Source organism: Lathyrus oleraceus, chromosome 5 (assembly GCF_024323335.1).
Source record: "Lathyrus oleraceus cultivar Zhongwan6 chromosome 5, CAAS_Psat_ZW6_1.0, whole genome shotgun sequence".
NCBI classification, from domain to species: Eukaryota; Viridiplantae; Streptophyta; class Magnoliopsida; order Fabales; family Fabaceae; genus Lathyrus; species Lathyrus oleraceus.
The window spans coordinates 486579331-486602842 of record NC_066583.1 but is presented as its reverse complement, the minus strand read 5'-3'; the positions used below and the strand labels follow the sequence as shown (position 1 = coordinate 486602842).

The following is a 23512-nucleotide window of genomic DNA, read 5'->3' as shown; positions in this document are numbered from 1 at the left end:
TATGACAGATGTACCAGTCAACCAGATGGGGTGATTGACCTAAAATTGGAGACAAATAAAATCCATTTGGAAGACACTGTTGCTGCCGAAATAGACAAAAAGCTGAAAGCTATGAATATAGGTATTCAACAAATAGCGCAAGTTCAACCAGTTCAAGAAAGCACTTGCGAAATATGTAATGGACCTCACCACACTGTCTATTACTTTGCAACTCCCCAACAAATTGAAGAGATCAAATTCTTGAAGCAGAATAATCCCTACTCTAATACCTACAACCCAGGTTGGAAGAATCATCCAAACTTCTCCTGGAAAGATCAAAGAGGGAATGTTCCGCAACAAGGTACAGGGCAATATCAAACTCAGTATCAGCAACAACAACAACAACAACAACAACAGGCACCTAAGAAGGCAGACTGGGAGATTGCCATTGAAAACCTGGAAACTCAAAATAGACAATTTGAAGAAGAGACTAGAAACAATCAGAAAAACACCACCGCCTCCCTAAAGAATCTTGAAGTCCAGCTAGGGCAGATAGCACAGCAACTGGCAAGTTCTCGAACACCAAGTTCCCTTCCAAGTGAAACAGTTCAAAATCCGAGAGGTCAGGAGAATGTTAACACTGTCACGACAACAGAGAAAAAGGCTGCTAAAAAGAAAAAAATTATATCACCAAGCGAGCCGACTAAAGAAGAAAATACAAAAGGAACTAAACTGGTGATTAAATTGCTCTACCCTCAGAGAATGACAAAGAAGGAACCTAGTGAGTCAGACTTGGAGAAATTCATGACAATGTTTAAAAAGATTGAGGGTCATATGGCCTTGTTTGAAGCACTTGAAAGGATGCCCGTGTACAAGAAATTTATGGAAAAGGTAATGGCTGAAAAGAAACCAACCACTGAAGAACAGGTAGCCGGTAAGGAACAATATAATGCAAACTCCCTGGAGCAGAACATTCTTAACAAACAAAAGGATCCAGGAACTGTCACAGTACCATGCACAATCAAAGAAAGAACCTTCAAGAACGTACTAGTAGATTCTGGAGCTAGTGTGAATCTGATGTCATTATCGATCTATCATAGGCTGGGTATTAAAAATATCAGTGATATAAAGACCAATCTAAAGTTTGCGGATCACTCAAGAAAAGATGCATATGGTATAGCTGAAGATGTGCTGGTAACAATAGCGGACTTGACTTTTCCAGTCGATTTTGTAATTCTAGACATACCTGAAGACAATGAGGCACCCATCATTCTGGGTCGACCTTTCATGAAGACGAGTCGATGCAAGCTCGACATGGATGAGTGCACGTTAACCTTGAAAGTTCACAACAAGGAAATAACATTGAATGCTATTGAAGACCAGGAGATGGAGGAAGATATAGAATCTCAGTATCAAGTAGGCTTAATCCGGACATTGAATACTATCAAAGTCTCACCACTGCCAGTAACCACCCTAAACGGAATGATTCCTAACACCGAAAGGAAGGTTAAAAAGGAATCGTGGCACAAAGGAGTCCAAACTGATAAAAGAGATAACAAGAGGTGCAACAAGGTTTTGAATCTGAAATACCCCCATGATAAGGGAAATGAACCGTCGAGCCATGCGACGTTAAACGAAGCGCTTCGTGGGAGGCAACCCACGTTTTTTATTTCTAATTATTTGTATGTGTCTGTAGGTATACATGACTTCTACAAGGAGGAGCCATAGGAACCAGCGATTGACCTGACAAGAAAACAACAAAAAAACGGCCAAAAGGACAGCCTGACACGGCCACCCGTGTCAGCTGACACGGGCCGTGTCAGGAGAGGGAAAAATGCTGGAAGAGGTTGAAAAACAGTGGCCTGACACGGGCCGTGTCAGGAGCACTGTAAGAAAAATGATTTTGAGGATGAAAAACAGTGACCTGACACGGCCAGCCGTGTTAGCTGACACGGCCCGTGTCAGGACCACTGTAAAAGAAGTTGGGAAAATGGTTAAAACAGTGGCCTGACACGGCCACCCGTGTCAGGCGTGCGAAATTTTTGAAATTTTTTTGAAAATTTTAATTTTTTGTGGGCTTCGCCCACTTAAACCATTCTCAACCACTCTTTTTTCCTTAATCACTCATCATTATCAGATTTTTCATCATTCTCTCTCATACTTTTTCATCTTCTTCTCTCACTCTCTCACAAACTCCATTAAAATACATTCACCTCACCACACAAAACCCCACATGCAACCAAGTTCCACTCACCTATAGCCCAAACACCCTTCACAAATATTTATCACCTTGCCGTCCCGGTCGCAACTACGGTTTTAGATTTTTCTAACTCGAAAGTTCGGAATTTAATTATTTTTGCAGGTCCAAAATGTCCTCGAACAGAATCCTTACCGGAAAGCAACAACGTCCAGAGATGGAAAAGTCCCGGAAGCGCCCAAGCCGGAATCCTAACCCCCACAATATTGTGTTTGACAACCCGGAGCAAGAGCAACGTTACCAAATTCACCGGAAGCGCAAGCTCACGCCGACCCGGTATATGTGTGAGAAGACTCTAACCGATCTAGGGCTGAAAATTGAGGTAGATAGAATGTTCCACGTCTTGGGCATGCTCGAGCTAATGATTTTGGAGGAGCCGACCTACGAGCGCATTACTCTCGAGTTCCTCAGCACCTTGGAGTTTCAGCTCGAAAAACGGTGGGTTAACACAACCAGGTATTATTTCGGTACTCTACGCTTTCGGTTGTTTAACAATTACCATGAATTGTCTGTTGAGGAGTTAGCTGCAATACTCCGACTCCCGCTGAACGGACCCGGAGCGGTCCCAGACGGGTTTTCTCCTAAGGACTTCTGGATCGCCATAACTGGGAGGATGGATTACTCCTCCAAAGGTGCAAAAGCATCGGGCATCCAGAATCCATGTTTCAGGTACGCCCAAAAAGGTTTAGCCTACACATTGTTTGGTAGAGGCGACAACACTGGAGTAGCTACTCAGAGAGAGCTATTTTTCATGTACTTGATGGCTCAAAACAAGACCATCAATGTAGCTGCCTTTGCAGCAGACTACCTGGGGAGAGTTGGCCGAGCAAACTCCAGAGGCATTTCCGTGGGAGGTATGATCACCCAAATTGCATTGCATTTCGGGTATCAGGCTGTTTTACTAGAGGACACGCCAATTGCAGGTAATACTAAAATTGACATGTTTGCTCTGATTGCCCAAGGTATGATTACGGTTGCCCCTACCTATTATTCCGTCCTCATTCATAAACGGTTTGTCATCGCTCTTCCGGATCCAGACAGAGTGGCTATCACTGATTGTGCGAATTGGCTGTATGTGAGCGCCGATCCCGATGCAGATGAGGGCCACGACACTGACCATTTTTATGTAGGTGACCAATTTGTAGATGATCAGGCAGAAGGAACGACAATAGAAGAGGACGATCCTCAAGCACTGCCTGAGCAATTCGCCCCCCAACATCAGGAACCCAACCAACAGGCGGCGGGTTCCTCATCTTGGTCAACTGACCAATGGGGCTGGATACAGACCGAAATAGGTGACTTGAGGGCTGAACAACAAAGGCAGGGCATCGAGCAAGCCCGTCAGGGAGCAATGTTTGATGACATGAGCAACATGATGCGACAGTTGATGTTGCATTTCCCGCAACCGCCTCCTCAGTAGAACCCTGTGAGTCCCTCCTCCGCGCTTGTTCACAAACATTGTGGACAATGTTGAGTTTAATGGTGGGGGAGATTTTATGTCTTTTATTTGCAATTTGTTTGTGTTATTTACTTTTTAATTTTGTATTGAATTTGTCTGTTGAATGTACATTATGCTGCAAGTGTGTGTGTCAAGTCTGTGTTGACAGGTTGGAAAAGTAATGATCACAACTGAGAGTGGATGAAAGATCACACCACTCACCATGGCTTGTTGTAAAGAATCGCCCCAGAAAATGACACTGCTGAAAGAAAAGATCGGACACAACGTACACAGCTTAACCGACACAAGTATCATGTACACACCGAAGTAAGAAAGCAATTGCACCAAATTAATAAGCATTGTGGATCTTGTCAAAGCTGAACCAAACCAAGTGAGTCAGAAAAGGCCAAACACATTAATCATCATGAGCGTCATTCAGGTTTGTCTTTATCACTCTTAATTTGCGTAGACTCTCTGGGACTGTCACTGCATGATACACACACTGAGGGACGTTGTTAGTAATTAACCCCGAGCCTTTCTAGCCATCCCGCATTATCATATCCTTCGTTAAACCCCTTTGAGCCTATATCCATTTTTTTTATTTAAAACACCATGAATGTAACCATTGGCCAAAAAAATACTTCCTCACCCTGTTCAGAGTCATGAGAATACATTCCAACTGTGTTGAAAAGCTAAGTTTGGGGTAAAAACCCCAAAAGCTCTCAAAGCCCTAGAAAGTGAAAAAACAAAAGAAATGATAAAAATTGATGAATCGAGAAAAAGAAAGAAAAATAAAAATCAAATAATCGATGATTCAAAAGAAAAAGCACTGAAAAAGGGCAGTCGATAAAAATTCAAGAAATAAAGGAAACCGAGGAAATAAAAGAAACAAACACAGGATGTAACATCGACTCTGAACCAAAAGCCCCTTGATTTCCTTTTTAATCCATACCCTAACCCAAGCCAAGCTACAACCCTAAAGACCTCAAAAAGTGTGTGTGTGTGTGTGTGTGTGTGTGTGTTATGTGTAGGTGACGAGAAAAGAGAGACTATTCAAACTTGTAAGTGATATTGCAGACTTTGAATAATGAGTGTAAACAGTTAACCCCGAGAGAATTGGTGAGAATGAGAAATAAGCTGACAGGTGAAACGGTGCTTTAAAGTGGAAGTGTGAATGATGACTTACGAGGATGGGTAGGACTTGTGGAAGAAAAGGGAAGACGTTCGCGAATGATCTCAGCAGTGGTGGTAAGCTAAAGAATTCTGGGGAGTGATAGTGAAACATTACTTGGGACAAGCAATGAGCTAAGTTTGGGGTTGTGATCAGTCACCATTTATAGTAAGTTTTCATTACTGATTCGACGAAAAACAGAGACATTTGATACACTGTGCAAGCATTTAAGGTACAATTCGATTAGTTTTACTTCCGTTATCTTATTTACGCATTTTTGATCTTTATTATGTTTTACTTTGTTTAACTTGATTTTATGCGTGGGATAGCTGTGTTTTTGTCCGACAGATCCAGGTAGAAGAACCGATGAACTCAGACCAAGATAGTGCGAGAGACCGGCACACAAAAGGTCAGAAAATCCCAGTACAGGAGGCCTGACACGGCCACCCGTGTCACCTGACACGGGCCGTGTCAGGGAAAGGAAAACAGAAGAAGAAAAACAGTAGCCTGACACGGCCACCCGTGTCAGCTGACACGGGCCATGTCAGGCAGAAACAACTCCCGTGTTAGCTTGCCATGGGCGTGTTAGGGAAGACAGTAGGCTCACACGGCCACCCATGTCAGCCCAAGCCCAATATTTCCAATTTTCTCGGGCTTTTCATTCTTCGGGCTTTGTGGAGACATCTTTGGACCTGTCCGACTGCTACTGGGAACTCTCACTATAAAAAGAGGTCTTCTACCAAAGGAAAAATCATCTTGGAATACAGCAAACCACAGTATTATGAAGCAATTAAGTATTACAGAGATCAAGGAATTTGGAGAGCTGAAGAGATTCATGAGCGGGAGCGATTAAAGATCAAAGTCATCCAATTACTTGTAATGTGTAATTTTTATCTTGAATTTGTTTTAAACAATATGAGTAGCTAAACCCCCCAATGCTAAGGGGGTGTCCCTGATTTAGAATTGTAATGAATTTGAGTTTACATTTGCATTTATAATATTTTATTTACGGTAACCTTTTGATGTGTTTATTGCTTTTTCTTTCGGACCAATCGAGATTGATCTATGGTTATCACTTAGGCTGGACCGCCAGTGATAAGGTTTTCATCAGGTTACTCTGCAGTAGATATCACCTAGGACTAGGGATACCCTGTATGAATCAGAGCATTCTTGATATTATACAGCTTAACTTCATCCTAATTGGCTATGGACATAGGAATTAGGGTAGATTGATTAAAGGTTTTCTCACCAAGGACTTGGGAGAAAATACCCTTGAGAACTGGTAGTAATTGATATTTGTTGATGCAATAGTAACTCAGAGTAATTACAAGGATAAATCATACACCTTCCCTGGCATTGTTCCTTTTTCTCTATAAACCCTTATTTTCATATTTCTTTATTATTTTCTTTTTACACTCAAAAACCCAAATTAATACTTTTTGTTTAATTGAATGATGATTTAAACTCCATACTAACGTGCAGTCCTTGAGATCGAAATTCGGGGAATTTCCCCATTATTACTATAAAAGGAAAAATAGTACACTTGCTATTTTCCCGATCATTCATAAAATCAATTAAGTCATGAAAAATATTAATAATGATCCAAAAAATAATTTTAATTCAAAATATGAAAGAGGATTTTATTTAAAAAAAATTGTGAAACTCTCATATTTTTTTGGATCAATATGAATTAATGAAAATCAAAGGAATAAAAAGAAATTCAGAAAATACAAAAAAACGTGGATCACTTGATCTCCCTCATTAATTGAGGTGGCAGATCAAGTGGCCACAAGCGCGCGTTCCACAATGGACATTAGTCAGCGCGCTGTAGGGATGGTAATCAAAACCAACGCGTGAGATTAAAACATTTTAAATTGATCATGTGGTTTAGAACATGTCCAACACATAACCGGCGCTAAACCTCCGGTCACCTTCTCAGAAGAACCTCGTTGGAATGGTTTAGTCATCACCATCACATAAATGAAAAAGGAGGACATGATCTGAAAGAAAAAATGGTGTAGAGCATGAATATGACCTCAATTTTAACTACCTCCAAATATATAGAAAGATATGAGGAGTTGAATTTTGAGGTGTGTCAACTGAGTTGCTTCGATTTGACCTCAAAGTAACTCAATCTTCTTGCCTACATTGGTAGGACTTCAGACAACCAAAGATCCAAGAGAATTGAGTGAGAATCGAAGAGAAGAAAAATTCTGGAAAATACCTTCAATGTTGTGTAGAACTTGCTCTTGCTTGCTTCAATTCTTGCTTGATCACACTCAGGAAGTTTGCAGAAGTGGTTTAGGATTGGTACAAAGCTTTGGATCCTGGAGTTCGATTTGGGAAAATTTGTCTTCTGACGGTTCGATATTTTTCGGAATTTCTAAATGGTATACCGAACCAATGATTTTGGTTCAGCTCGGTTCTGAGTATAATGAAATGGTTCAGTTCAGTTCGAGTAAACATTTACTATTGTTTGGTTTGATTTAGTTTGGTTTTCTCATTGAACAATACCATGAACAACCCTAACCATGACAAATGATGGGGGATTATTGTATTAGGATTGATGTTGGACATATATCATTAGGTTTTCAACTAGCTAACCATGTAACTTTTGATAATAAATTTTTTTTTCAGGTTTGAGAAATAACATGTTTGACGCACAAGATATCTGTAAGATCCTAATTTTGACCCTAAGATCCCTCATGGCATCATGTCATTTGCTCAATGCATTGCCTCAAGGATCATAGCATGTGTGGCTCCTTAACCCTAGGGGTGGGACTTGTGTGAGTTGGTTTGATATCACCAAGCATGCTTGTATTGTATATTATTGATTTTCTTATTTGTTTACTAACCAAAAGCACAAAAATATGTCACTAACTCTTTTTGTTTTAAAGCTTAAGTGATCATGTGCTCCCATGCTCCTAGGAGGCTCCTAAGCTCAATGAAGTGGCTAGATGAGGATGAGAAAAAGCATGACAATGGTCCACAAAGTTCCTAATCATCATATATGTCTCCCAAGTATCTCAATTTTCCAATTTGATCAGGATAACCCAAAGGGCTTGAGGATTGTTTCCCAAGGAAACCCTAATTCAACCGTGCTTCAACTGTGCCTTGCTCATGAAGCAAACTCAACCTATGATCAAATTTAATCAAGGGAAGTTCTTTCATTAATTATTTTATGAATGTATGAGCTTATGTGAGGTTCCTCAATCATTCATTCATCAAGATTGGAAGTTTGGCCTTGAAAAGTTGACCAGACAAATCATCTGACTAAACTGAGGATCACTGAGACACAACTTGTGATATGTTTGTCAAATGAAGATGACCCCAAGATAAAAAATGTTCTTAATAACCATATGAACAACTTTCATGTTCATCAAAAATCCATTTGAAACTTGGAATATCATAATTCATTTCAAAACATTATAGGTCATTTTGACTAAAACCCTAATTTTAGGTCAACTTCCCAAGGACCTAACTTCCTTAATTTTTATGATTTTGATATTATACCAAATGCATTGGAAAGCTTAAGATGTCTAATTCAAATGTTATGTTGGACAAAATTTCATAATCCTAAAATAAATACATGTGATAATACAAAACATTATAGGTCACTTTGGACCTAAGTCATTGAATTTGAAAAATGTCCAACTTCAAGTACCCATAACTTTCTCATGAAAAATCCAAATGATGCAAAATTTAAGTATAAATTGATCATATTGAAGAGATCTGTAACTTTGATGTTGAATGTTTTTCCATTTGAGGCTTGCATCATTGAAACGGAGGGGCTTGAAGAGGCTTACTTTTAGTAAAAAAAAATCAAAGGTGACTTAAACATTTTGCACCCAAACTTTCACAGCCAGTTTTCATTAAGTTCCAAACTCCAAATGATTTTTTTCCCAACATGACTTTTGTTCCTTATTTCAAGGGCTTTCCAACCATTACTCACATTAATTTTTTGGACTTTCCATGTGGGAGTTTCGAAGAGCTTTATGTTTATGTTCATTTTTGCATTTCACATTATAACTTGGTGTGCAAGCTTGTGCAGTCCATTGTGCACGTCCAATTCAATACCAGTTGATCTCAGCATGTATTTTCATTCATTCTTGGGCCTTACATACGCCTGTACAGGCCCATGCAAGGAAGATTCAAACTTCATGCACACGAGGGAACCATGCTTCTCATCACATTACAGCTATAAATAAGTGTGCATTCTCATTCAAACGGCAACCAAGTGGAGATCTGAGTTGCTGCTGAATTGAAATCCAAACCCTCACTAAAGGAATTTTCAGTTTTCTTTCTCTTTTTCAAGCTTGAATTTGAACATCATTAGTTGATTTTCAAAGCTCAATTCCTTAACCTAGCATCACCATCACACTTCCAGAGCAAAAGAAGATCAAGATCTTGAAGGATTCGTGTTGTTTGAAGCTTCATTTCAGAGGTAGAACCTCAAACTTTTTTGATTTAGATCTTGCAATACAATGTGAATTCCTTTGGTTTATGTTGTTTTCTGAAGTCCTCTCCCATGAGGCAGGCCAGTGGTGGTCTTAATTTTGTAAATCGTGTCATTTCAGTTCATGCTCCATGATCTTCAAGCTCACGTTTCTCTCTAAATAGGAACTGTGAGGATGATCCATGGTTACAGGGGTGATGTACATCACCTCAGCTTCATTTTGATGTCCTCATTTTTCATTTTCATTACAACTTTTTTTTCCTGCGTGTGGTGGCCGAATTCTGGTACTTCACCGAAGAAGAAGGTGTTTTCCACCGCCTGTACCACGTGTGCATCTCCCAGCCCTTAGATCGTGCATAAACGTATTAATCTTGGCCTTTCTTTATGTTGACTTGTTTTAATGCAAAGTGTTACACGCTTGACTTGAGACCATATTTTGTTTATTTTATTTTGCATTTATTTTTTATTCAAAAATACCAAAAAAATATGTTTGACTTGTTGACTTGTAATCTTCATTTCTTTTCTGTTTGGCATTGATTGATGATGATTTAATTCACTTTTGACCAATTGTGTTTTATGCTTGAATTCTCTTTTCATCCATTCCATCTTCATCCCATTCTTTTTATAATTTGGCCAATGAGTTAATGTCTTATGGTTGGTCTTGACAAATGAGAGGCTTAACCTTCTTTGATCCAAACCAAACTCAACTTGATCCAAGATCAAGTGAGTTGTTTTGTGTCCAAGATAGGTTGCTTCTTGGTCAAGCAAAAAACCGAAAGTCCATACAAGGCCCTTCCCCTTTTGTTTTGGCATGGCAAGTTTGTGTAGCTTAGCTTACTAGTCATGATCTCTAACTTGTATTTATTTTCCTATAGTTTTATTGACCGGCCTCAGATAGGTGTGACTACTATATTAGTCCACTTACGATTGCTTAACATAGCGCTACATTGTCTTATGACAAACTAACATAATCATACTAATTACTAACTTTAATTTGAGCATTTAATTTCTTGAAATTTACTTTAATGCCATTTATTTCTTGCTCATTTATTCATATTGCTTTTCATTTTGCTCACTTTAGCATATATTTTATGTTTATGTCATTTTCCTTTTGCTCATTTGAGCTCATTATTGTATATAAATACATTGTTATCTTGTGTTGGTTTTGTGTTGGTTTGTGTGAACCAAATGCAAAAAGGAGAAAGGACTTTCCAAAACTTATTCTTTGTCCGTTCCTCTTATTGTGTTGTGAACTTTTTGATGTTTGCTCTTGTGTGATAGGGATTCCATCTTGAGATAGTAAAGAGGACCATTGTCATGAGTAGCCAAGTTAAGAGAGACAAGCCAAATGGAGATCCTAGGAGCTTGAATATAATTTGTGTGATTGCTTGTTTGTTTTCTAAGTCCAAAGGAAAGGAGCATCTTGAATCATCTCTATGATTTCAAGAAAAGGAACTCCAAGGGTGTTTATCTTCTCTCTTATCTTTGTATGCTTTAGGACTAGCCCTTCTCTTCTTATCCTCATTCTAACCCAAGCCAAAAAATCTTTCCTTGCAAACTTTGACTTTGTTTAAAACTAGAAACCTAGGCCTTATGCCTTTGACTTTTCAAAATCTTTTCATAAATACTCATTGTGAATAAATGTTAATCCAACTTTGACCTCATTTTGTAAATAAATCTAACTTGTAAATATAACTCACTTCAAGTTGTTTTTTTTGTGGTTCCAATGGCCACCTTTGTTAAAACCTTTTCATAAACATTAATCATAGGTTTGAGTTATCATAGTGGTTGATGTGAATCTCACCTTATCCTTAGTGATTGGATTATAAGTCTTCCATACTTATTATAGGGTTAACCCCTCACTAGTATGTTGAAGCTCTCCTCACATGGTGGATTGTTGATTTAGGTTGAGTTTTCTCCCTTTGATAACAAAAGACCTTAAGGCTTTTGATCAAATCAATTCACCAATCTTTGAGATTTTTACCCCAAACTACGAGGTTTTGATCCTACCTTTGTGATGGTACGTAGGCAATGGGTTCCTCCATTCAAACAACAAAATTTGTAAATATAATCTATTATCTTCTCATCCCCCCAATCTTTTGCACATATTTTCACAAATACCAACCTACAACACATATTTGCAAAAAGGGTTCCCTTAGAGTACTAAGGATGTTTTGGATGTGTAAAACCTTCCCATTTCATAACCAACCCCCTTACCAAGATCTCTGACATTTTTATTAGTTTTTGATTTGATAAAACTTCTTACTTGGCTTTTGTTCGCTTTTTAGCCTTTCCTTTGGACAAATAAAAGTGCGGTGGTGACTCGAATTGTATGTTTACTTTTGGTTTAGTCGATAAACCTAAAGGTAACGACACCCCCGCTACAATATCATAGATCTGTGGCAGCATCTGGCTAAATTTTACAAGACTTTCTCAATGTGTAAACTGACAGATGTGACCGGCGATTAGGTAAAATTACATTTGTTTGGTTTTTCTATGAAAGGTCGCGCTAAGGATTGGTTGTAATGCATTCCGAATGGTACTATTCAGACTCAGAAATAAATAGAAGACAAATTTCTGGAGAGTTATTTCTCTAATGCTCAATTCATATAAAAGAAAGCTGAAATTTCAAATTTTGATCAAGGTAAGTTTGAGTCATTATCTGATGCATGGGAGAGATTCAAAATGTTGCTCCGAAGGTGTCCCAATCATATTATTAGTTATATGGAACAGATAACACACTTTCATTAAGGTAATTTCAAAATAATTAATTGCATTTTCATTGGGACAGGAAAATGTGAGTCATGTTGAGACATTCATATATGATTTATGTAGGGAAGGACATGCAAATGGAAACTATGTACCAGGGATTGATGGTGCTGAAGCTTAATATGCTAACTTCTAGAAGAAGAATCCTTATTTTATCACTTACAATCTTGGTTGGAAAGATTACCCAAATTTCAAGTGGAGCAATAATCAAACCTTGAATTCTAACCAAGGAGGTCAATATGTTCCTCAAGCACTAACAAGGAAACCATCACCAATTAAGGAAGCCTTAGCCAATTTCATGAAGGCTACCCAAACAAGTTTTGAACAGGTTGGGAAGAATCAAAAGGAAACGTTTAAAACTCAAAGGGAAATGGAAAAGAGTCAAGATACCATGAGTAAAAACAACGAAGTATCAATAAAGAATTTAGAGATGCAAATCGGTCAATTATCTCGACAAGTGGCAACACAAGTTAGTTACAGTAGGGGATTTATTGGTAACACTATAGATAACCCAAAAATGAAAGTTGCAAGGTCATTGAATTGAGAAATAAAGTCGTACCTTCAAACCAAAAGATGAGTGATGAGAAAAAAGAAAAAGTGAGGGAGAGAAAAATAGTGAGGAAGAGGTAGTAGTAGTCAAAAATGAGCTTGAGGAAAAATTAGAGGGAGACAAAAGTGAGGAATCGAACGATGATGAAGTTAGAGGATACAACCTCAACCAATTCATAGATAAATTGAGAATAACCAAGAAATAAATCCTGAATGAGCCTAACCCTGAGCTACCTGACTACATCAAACCACCTTAACTGATATTGAAAAAGAAACAAAAGAAATAGATTAAAGTGGGTCAATTTAAATTTTTCATGGATATCATAACAAAAATACCGGTTAACATTCCATTTTGTGAAGCTCTCTAACATATGCCTATTTATGATAAATTCATGAAAAACCTTTTATCGGGAAAGAATAAGTTAGAGTATGGTTAGAATATCACTTTGGCAGAAGAGTGCAGCGCAATCATTCAGAGAAAACTTCTACCCAAACTCACTGATCCATGTAGATTTACCATTCCCTGTTATATTAGTTCGCTAACAATTGGTCATGCCTTGTGTGGTTTAGGAGCTAGCATTGATCACACTGAATCACACCGCATTTTTGACTCAGATTTCACATGTTTTTTAGGTCTTTATTATCATTTTGATTGTGTTATGCTTTCTTTTGTGTTGTTTTCAGGTATTTAGGACTTTCAGGACCTTTTTAGAAGAAACAAAGCAAAAAGACCAAAAAATTAGGGTTTTCGGCAAATATTGTACTCATGGTGTTCTGCATGGCGACCATTATAGGAGAAGCCATGACACATCAGCCCTCAACCAAGAGGAAACTGCCACGATCCTATGAACTTCCCCATTTACTCACATGGCGGGCACCATGGAGGGGTGGCGGGTGCCACCTTTGCATTTCACGTTCCCACTAAAGAGAAGTTGAAGGGCATCCTGGTCTTTGCATGTTGTTGAGTTCCTCTATAAATAGGTCATTCTAGTTCATTTCCAAATGATCCAACTTAGTTTACAACACTGAGACTATATTATCATTTGTAAAAGTGGTAATCCGTCACATCGAGGAATTATCGCACCTTAGTGAAATTGAGTTGGAGCACTTTGATTTTGCTGTCGTCTTTATTTTCAAAGTCAAAGGTTTATTTCCTTCCTTGTACCAGATTTAAAGCCTCTGTTTGGAGCAGGTTCTAATTTAATCGCATTTTTATTTTACTTGCTATGCTTTACTTTATTTAATTTCTTTCCATGCCTTACTTTATTTAATTCCTTGTCATGCTTTACTTTATTTAATTTCGTGTCATTGTCTTACTTCATTTAATTTTCTCGCCATTATCTTTATTTCTTATTTTAATTGTTTTACACGCTTTACTTGTTCTTTACGTCATACATTCTAAACAACTTTTCATCATGATCAATATCATTGTGTTTGTTTGTATTACCATGTCTGGATAAATCTTTCAAAGGTTAGAATGTAAGGATCGCGGTTAAAGAGATGTTTTACATATTGCATCTGTAGAAATGCTTTAGGGGCTGTTTTGATTTTTAATTCGAGTTTTCTGAAACAAACTTGGTTAGTTTTAACTACTCAAGGAGTGCGAAAGCACCCTGGCTTAGTTAACTAGGAATTTTTATCACTTTAAGGAAAAACAATTTTTGAAACTGTTTTCGGACGCATTGATAGATTTAAAATCAGGAAACTACTCGGGTAAACTTTCCGAATCAAAATCACTTTTCAACTAAGCTTACTTGTCTTATTTCTTAAAAATAGGTTTACTACTTTAGCGTTCTGCGCACCTTTTATAAGTGACAATAAAAGGCGTTAATTTAAGGGTAAACTCAGTTCTGAATACGCGAAAGCGACAGTTCCTGTTAAATGGATTCTTTACAAGAGTAAAAAATATTGCCCCATAAGTAGTTCTATTTAGACAATCGAAGCATCGTTTAACTGACGTGAAATACATTCAAGCCTATCTTTATCTACATTGTATTTATCATTTCCTTTATTTACTGTTATTTTACGACATCAATATCTCATTTGTACCGCCTTAGATAAACACCGTAACAATAGAATTCGATAGATTGACGATTTGGTCTCTGTGGGATCGATATTCTTTTATATTACTCTGACGCGATTCGTGCAGTTGCGAACATAGCGATCAAGTTTTTGGCGCCGTTGCCGGGGACCAATTTCGTCAAATTTCATACCCTGTTGTTACACCGTCTAGACTAAGGCATTATTAGCCAGTAAATGCGAAGAACCCGTAGTACCGGAAATTTAGTAGATCCTTTAGCGGAACCCGAACGTTACACTCGTACGCGCCTCTTACTCGTCCGAATTAAGAAAGCTATGGCCGAGAATCGCGACCGGAGACCTCTTAAGGAATTTTCCCAACGCTCTGACGAGGAACCTAATTCTAGTATAGTAAACCCCCTCATTCCTGCCAACAATTTCGAACTAAAACCATTTTTACTGCAATTAGTGCAACAGAACCAATTCGCGGGTCTCGCTACTTAGAACCCAAATCAACATTTAAAAATCTTTATCCAACTGGCCGACACCTTTAAATCCAACGGTGCTTCACCTGATGCGATTCGTTTAAGATTATTTCCTTTCTCCCTCAGGGATAGAGCATGTTCATGGTTAGATTCACTTCCAGCTAACTCAATAACTACTTGGGAAGACCTTAGGAGAGTATTCCTTGCTAGATATTTTCCCCCTATTAAGACTGTTATTCTTCAAAACCAAATAACTAGATTTAGTCAAAACCAAGGAGAATCACTTTTTGAAGCTTGGGAGAGATACAAAGAGCTGTTAAGATTCTGTTCACACCATGGCCTAGAACAATGGCTGATCGTTCATACCTTCTATAATGGACTACATTATAACACAAAGATGAGCATCGATGCTGCCGTTGGTGGCGCGTTGATGAACAAACCTTACCCTGAAGCTTGTGACCTAATTGAGGATATGGCCCAAAACCATTACCAGTGGGGAACTGAACAAGCATCAGTAGAGAAAAAGGAGACCCAAGGTGGAATACATGAGATAAGTTCTATGGACATGATGCAAGCGAAAATGGACGCTTTAGCCCTTAAGGTCGAACATATTTCTACAAACTTTAACACCGTAACGGTAGTCCACACAGAGTGTGAACTTTGTGGATCTAAAGGACACGAATCGGCAGAATGTAACCTTTTGAACGACCTGAACACCGACCAAGTGAATTACGCCCAAGGTAACCCATTTTCAAACACTTACAACCCTGGATGGAAGAATCACCCGAATTTTTCCTATAAAAACCAGAACCCTATCCAAAACTATGCACATCAAAGACCACAAGGTTTTCAAGCCCAAAAACCAAATCAACTTATGCAAGTTGTGCCCCAGAAGCCTAACCTTGAGAAGATCATGGAGAACTTTATATCAGGCCAGACTCAGCAAAATAAAGAATTCCTAAACTAGAACATTCACGTAAACGAACTGATAACGCAATTAGGGACTAAGGTTGATCATATAATTACTCACAATAAGATGCTTGAAACCTAAATCTCACAGGTAGCACAAAACCAAGCCCCGCAAACTACACCTGGAGGACAATTCCCTGGACAACCTCAACTCAACCCTCGAGGGCAAGCTAACGCTATTGCATTACGAAGTGGGACTGCTTATGAATGGCCTCATAACCCAGCAATGAGTGAGTCCAAAGCTTCTAAAGAAAATATACCTACCAACCAAGAAGAACCTATAATCGAACCATTTTCAAACCCGAATGAAAAGGATGACGAGCTAAAGGAAACGGAAACTCGCACTAACGAATGTTTGGCCCTTACTCCAGACCTTTCACCGAACCCTCAAAAACCAGCTCAAGAACTTAAGGAATTGCCCAAGAACCTAAGATACGAGTTTTTAGATAAAGAAATGAACCGCCCAGTAATAGTTAGTGCCACCTTAAACCAAGACGAGACAAACCAACTCTTGAATGTTTTACGAAGATACCCCTCTGCCTTAGGATACAACATCTCTGACTTAAAAGGCATAAGTCCATCCGTGTGTATGCACAGGATCTCGCTAGAGGAGGATTCAAAACCTCCCAGAGAACATCAGAGAAGAATCAACCCTGTAATGAGTGAGGTGGTAAAAAAGGAAGTCCTTAAACTGCTAGAAGATGGTATAATCTATCAGGTCTCCGATAGTAAATGGGTAAGTTTTGTACATGTGGTACCCAAAAGGGAGGCATCATAGTCGTTCAAAACGAGAAGGGCGAGCATGTGGTTAAATGTAAGACACTCTTACTTTTGTTATCTGGATGGATATTCTGGATTTTTCCAAATACCCATACACCCCGAGGATCAACAGAAAACAACCTTCACCTGTCCTTACGGAACGTTTGCTTACAGACGAACGTCGTTTGGACTCTGCAATGCGCCAGCTACTTTCCAACGTTGTATGATGTCAATCTTCGCCGATTATCTCGACGAAATTATGGAAGTGTTCATGGATGATTTCTCGGTATGTGGGTTTGACTTTGAGAATTGCCTTATTAATCTTGAGAAAATCCTAGAAAGATGCGTACAAGTTGACCTTATATTAAACTGGAAGAGGTGCCACTTTATGGTTAAAGAAGGCATAATGTTAGGACATATAATATCTGAAAGAGGCATTGAGGTCGACAAAGAAAAGATAGAAGTGATAGAAAACCTTAACCCTCCTAAGACTGTTAGAGAAGTCTGAAGTTTTCTTGGACACGCCGATTTTTACCGGCGCTTTATCAAAGATTTCTCTAAAATAACAAAACCCCTGACCTCCCTTCTGATGAAAGACATTAAATTCATTTTCAATGAAAAATGTATCGAAGCCTTTAATCATTTAAAACAAGCGCTAATTTCAGCACCCATTTTACAAACTATGGATTGGACTCAACCTTTTGAAATAATGTGTGATGCTAGAGATTTCGCTTTAGGAGTGGTTTTAGGACAAAGAGAAAATAAGAAATTACATGTGATATATTACGCTAGTAGAACCTTAGATGCCGCTCAACTCAATTATACGACAACAGAGAAGGAACTCCTAGCTGTAGTTTTTGCAATTGATAAATTTAGGTCTTATCTTGTCGGATCTAAGATTATAGTCTATACAGACCATGCAGTTATCCGTTACCTTCTAAGAAAAAAGGATGTGAAACCTAGGTTACTCAGATGGATCCTTTTCCTGCAAGAGTTCGACTTAGATATCTGAGACAAAAAAGGAACAGAAAACGTAGTTGCTGACCATCTTTCCAGACTAGAGCATTTGAAGCCAGACCATTTACCTATAAATGATGATTTCACCTATGACAGATTGATAGCCAAGTTAGATATCGTTCCCCTTGAACCTGATAGAGACAACCTTGGAACAGTTTCTGAGATTAGCAGAGTACCATGGTACGCGGATTTTGTGAATTATCTAGCCGCTGATATCATACCACCTGACCTCAATTATCAACAAAAGAAGAAGTTATTTAAAGATGTAAGACATTTCTATTGGGATGAACCACTCCTTTTTAAAAGAGGAACAAATAACATTTTTCGACGTTGCGTCCCGGAAGAAGAAGTTAGAAATATCATAGAGCATTGTCACTCTTCACCCTACGGTGGACATTCAAGCACATCCAAGACATACGCTAAGATCCTTCAAGTTGGTCTTTATTGGCCAACAATATGGCATGATGTCCATACTTATATTGTCCAATGTGACCGGTGCCAGCGCGCTGGAAACATTTCAAGACGCGACGAAATGGCTTTGAAGAACATCCAAGAAGTAGAATTATTTAATGTTTGGGGTATTGATTTCATGGGACCTTTTCCATCTTCGATGGGAAACAAGTATATTTTGATAGCCGTCGACTATGTGTCCAAATGGATAGAAGTTATAGCCTCACCCACTAACGACACAAGAGTAGTCATCAAGTTATTTAAAAACAAGATTTTCCCCAAATTTGGAGTACCACGACTTATCATAAGTGATGGTGGATCACATTTTATATCCAGGATATTCGATAAACTCTTAAGAAAGTATGGAGTAAAACACAGATTAGCAACACCGTATCATCCCCAGACTAATGGTCAAGTGGAAGTATCAAACAGAGAGATTAAGAAAATCTTGGAAAATATTGTTTCAATATCCAGAAAACATTAGTCTGAAAAGCTAACAGAAGCATTGTGGGCTTACAGAACTGCTTACAAAACCCCTATTGGAACTACACCATACCAGTTAGTCTATGGAAAATCATGCCACTTACCTTTTGAACTTAAGCACAAAGCATATTGTCCATCAAGACCCTGAATTTGGATTACCTAGCATCTGGCGAGAAGCGAATCCTCGATATCCACAAATTAGAGGAACTCCGCCAGAACGCTTACGAGAATGCCATTATATACAAAAAAAGAACCAAAGCATGGCATGACAAAAAGATTGTGAAAAAGGACTTTAATATAGGCGACTTTGTTCTCCTTTTCAATTCCAGGTTACGACTTTTTCCAGGTAAGTTGCGTTCGAGATGGACATGCCCCTTTAAGGTTTCCAAAATCCTCAAATTTGGAGCAGTTGAAATCCGGAACAATTCCTGTAATCAATTTGTGGTAAATGGGCAAAGACTGAAGCAATATCAAGGAGGTGACATCCCCACAAAATGCCCTGGCCATACTCTGATCGACCCTCCGGTTCCTACCTCTGATATATAAAGTAAAAGTCGTCAAGCTAACGACGTTAAACAAGCGTTGCACTGGAGGCAACCCATGATTTCTTTTTTTTCCTCTACTTTACTTTTACTATTTCAATTTATATTTTCATATGTTTTTTATATACATATATTTATGTTTAACTAATAGTTGCAATATTTGTGATTTCAGGTGTCCTCTGTTTTTAACCTAACTTTTCAGGATGGAGAATTTCGACACTATGTCAGTGATCTTTCGTGACCCAGTACAGAAGCAATGCTACACCATGCTTTCCCAGCGTCCAATGCTGCCCACCAGATATCCTGATTCAAGTTGCATGGAAGCATTAGGCATTGAGCCTAGTATCAGGCATTTGTGCAGTCAGTTACAATGGGATGAGTATACTTAAGTGATGCATGTGACTTACAGGAACCTCACTTTGGAGTTCTTGAGCTCCCTGAACTACAAGTCTTATGTTGGTCACGCTAGTGATGGTGGCTACATTAATTTCAGCTTGTTTGGAACAGAATACACCTTCAACCATAAGTGTTTCAGTGACATACTTGGATTTCAGACTACTTATGATGCCTCATCTGAGCTCGCCATGAGCTATTTCCTGAGTAGAGACGTTGAGAAGTTCTGGAGTGACATTACATGTGGAGGTAGCCCTGGCCCTTCCACCCAAACCTCTAACAAGATCCATAATCCTGCTTTCAGATATTCTTATATGATTATTGCCCACACCTTCCTAGGGAAGAGTCACACTGATACACACGTAAGTGCTGAAGAGATTTTCTTCATGTACTGTACCACCCAGTCACGCCCGGTAGCTTGTGGAGCCTTTCTGATCGAGAATCTCTATCTTAATGCTCGCTCCGCTGTGAGTCCTATACATGTTGGAGGAACGGTAACCCATATAGCCTCCTCCCTAGGACTTGATAGAAGACTATTTCACCTAACATCTTACTGCAGCTATACTTTGATGGATATTGACTTATGTCTGGACCGTGGCCTCGTGAGGAGATCTTCTTTCCACCCGGATCAATACAGGCTCTTGATCGAGGGTGAGACTATCCACTACTTTACTTTACCAAACCCTCAGGTAACTTGTGTTTATGATCAGGCCAACTGGGCCTATGCCATAGAAGGCCAAGGCGAGACAGTAGATGAGCAGAGAATCCCACCTGAAGCAGAGCATCATTCAACACCTACCAGAATCAAAGTCCTCACCAATAATCCAAATCTTTAGAGTCCAAGCATGCATTCTGAGCTTGTTAAGCTTCGTATGGAGATAGCCCAGGTCCGCCAGGAGCTTGCTGACGTTGCTTTGCTGGTCAAAGTATCAGATGCCACACATGCCACGGAAGTCGATATGCTGAACAATGAGATTGCTGACCTTAAACACCAGATTGCAGAGCTCCGAGGATCCGAAATTGAGGAAACTCCATTATTCCCTGGACATTGATGATATCACCGACCAAGAGATGCCGTTTGCTTTACTTATTTCCCATTATTTGACTTATTATTTATGCTTGCTTTACTTATTGCTTTTATGCTTGCATTTTCTTTCCTAGCATCTCTCGACCCGTGACTTATTACTAATTATTCATATATATATATATATATATATATATATATATATATATATATATATATATATATATATATATATATATATATATATATATATATATATATATATATATATATATATATATATTATGTTTTTATTTCCATTTTATTTTATTTTACTTTACTATTTTGTTTTATTTTATTTTATTTATCAAGCTTAATCAAAAATCAAAAAGATAGCATGTTATGGAATCCTATGTACACCTCCTTTTCAAAAATAAGGAAAAAGTGGAAGCCGAAGAAGCAAGGAACAAGCCCGATCCAAACACCAATTCTGAAGCCATGGCGGACGCCATGGGGTCTGAACATTTAACGGGACAGAATCCCTAATTTCACCATTTTTACCTTCTTCAACCTCTCAAAACCCATTTTTTCCTCCTTCCAACTCCCTTAGATGCTGAATGGGCACTCGAAGTCTTTAACTTTTGGAATAGATTATCAAATGTGGCTATCACTTCTTTTGAAGGAATCTTAGCCTCCACTATTCATAACCCGGCCATCCTTATTTTTCGATATCTTTTGGCATGTATTATTTTTGGTCGGGAAAATTCTAACAAAGTAAATGCCCGCGAGTTGCTATTTTTACAGGGTTGCCTTACAGTGTCAGAAGATCTGGCTGTAGACGCGTACTTCCTTCGAATGCGACGAATCTCGGTCTCAAAATAAGCCTTCATCTGAGTCTTCTCGAGGACAAGCTGGTCAATAATCTTTTTCCAAGCAACAGAAGGCTGAGGCATGCTAGAAGATGAAACCTCTGGCTCTCTCTGTCTCTTCATCGCTCGGTCTTCAAGTAGCTTAATCAGTGCATCTTTGTCCTTAGACTCCAACTACAACTCTCCATGCTTCTTTCTTAAAGCACGGAAACGCTCTTCCCACATATCCCTCTCTTGCTTCATCTTGGCGAGCGCGTCTTCCAACTCCTCTACATCTTGGTTAGGGAGAGTTAATGGCTCAACCACAACCATAGACATAGGTCTTTCACAAGGATAAGGCATCTTCAACTCCATAGCTCTCTTCTTCACCCAAAGAGTGTAAGCTTCCAAAGCTACACAATTGCACGGACCAAGCTCGGATCTTCCTTTCCTATGCACATTATGCCAGCATGCACAATCTTATGCTTCAAATGTTGGGAATCTTTACCCTCTTGATAGAAAATACCTTCTAACAGAGTGTTATTAGGCTTGTCTCTCAAGGGGAACCCAAGTTGACGACGAGCCAAAGCAGGGTTATAGTTAATTCCTTCTTGTGTGCCAATGAGAGGCACATTAGAGAATTCACCACAACTATCAATAATCTCCAAACTGCTTAAGGACGGATCATACCAAACTATATCATCATTAGTGAGAGACATAAGTCTCTGAGACCATCGTAGACATTGTTTGTTCTCCACAAAAGCAGGCGTCTGAGGCAAGTGCGAAATAAACCACTTGTACAGAAGAGGAATGCAACAGACAAATGTTCCACCACCTTTAGAATTTCTTAGATGCAAAGAGAAATATATATCACCCAACAAAGTAGGTACAGGATTCCCAATCAAGAAAAGTCTAATGGCATTAACATCAACAAAACCGTCAATGTTAGGGAACAAAGCTAATCCATAGATGAGTAACACAAAGATAGCTTTGAAAGCATCCACACTACCAGCTCGAGCAAGAGTGGTAGCTTCCTTGATGAGGAAAACGGATGGCAACCCAAATAACCCTCCTTTCTTCATCCAATGAGCCTCTATCTCAGACTTCTTCAAGTGAAGAGCTTCAGCAATAATACTAGACCGGGGAATCTCCTCCAATCCACTAAAAGGCACTCTACTAGAAATAGGTATCCCCAAAAAATGAGAATACTTCTCCAAGGTAGGCACAAGCTGAAAATCCGGGAAAGTGAAACAATGGTAGAGAGGATCATAGAACTGCACCAATACACTCAAGAGTCCTTCAACCACATCAGCAGACAAGATGGACAGAAGCTTCCCATGACGTTGTTTAAAGTCCAAGGGATCTAATACAAAAGATGCTAGCTTCCTTAACTCTTTCAAGTCGGGACGTCTGAAACTGTACTTCTTAGTGTTCCTTCATCCATAATCCATGGTCTAAAAATATTTGCAAATGATACCTTAGTTCCTTGAAATTTTGTGTGATGAATGTTATGATGCGCATGAAATGGATGAATGCAACAATCACAGATAAGGGATCACACACAAGGCAAACAAAGGTAAAGGGATGAATCAAGTCATTGTCAAGATCAATCATCCATTTTAGAGGATTATGGTTTACACCTTATCAACACCCAAGTTCCATTGATATTGACAAGACTTGATTGGATCAACCAAGAATCAAGGGTGTGTTGCAAGTCACGAGCATGGAGTCTGGGTAAGAACCATCCCAAAGGAGTGAACTAAGGATAAAAACGTGTAGATCATGTTCTAAATGTTGGTGTAAGCCTTAGAGGCCAATACTTTTGGTACTTGTATCGAATTATTTATTAATAATAAAAGGTTTTTTCTTTATTATGTTTGTTTAATAAAGTCCCTAGAATAGCTAGTCCGTTTAATGTATCAAGT

The 23512-nt window shown here is 38.8% G+C and overlaps 1 non-coding gene across 1 annotated transcript; it reads right to left on the bottom strand.

The window, feature by feature from the left end:
* Positions 1-15358: 15358 nt before the first annotated feature.
* Positions 15359-15465, bottom strand: LOC127088935 (small nucleolar RNA R71). Its single transcript, XR_007790736.1, has one exon. It is a non-coding gene; the product is annotated as a small nucleolar RNA R71 (small nucleolar RNA).
* Positions 15466-23512: the final 8047 nt, after the last annotated feature.